The sequence below is a fragment of the Tupaia chinensis genome, unplaced genomic scaffold (assembly GCF_000334495.1).
Source record: "Tupaia chinensis unplaced genomic scaffold, TupChi_1.0 Scaffold144426_1, whole genome shotgun sequence".
Classification (NCBI taxonomy): Eukaryota; Metazoa; Chordata; class Mammalia; order Scandentia; family Tupaiidae; genus Tupaia; species Tupaia belangeri.
Genome location: NW_006204286.1, coordinates 56,179 through 56,447, shown reverse-complemented (window position 1 = coordinate 56,447; position 269 = coordinate 56,179).

Genomic DNA, 269 nt, shown 5'->3' with positions numbered 1-269 from the left:
GGAGAGACCTGCCGAGACAAGAATCCCCTTTCCCCTCCTCCCTCCTCTCACTTGGTGCAGCGGTCGCCACCGCTGCTACCCACGCCGCGTTGCCCAGCCCCTCAGCCTCCTCCTGCTCCCTCTGCCCCACTACATGGGAGACGGCTGGGAACCAAAATGGTGGTGTTTTAGTGGAGGCGACAGTTGCCGCACACAGCCCCCTCCCCCGCCTCGGGCTCTGACGGCTCCCTATCCCCTAAAACGTCCGATTGGGTCCCAATTCCTCGCAA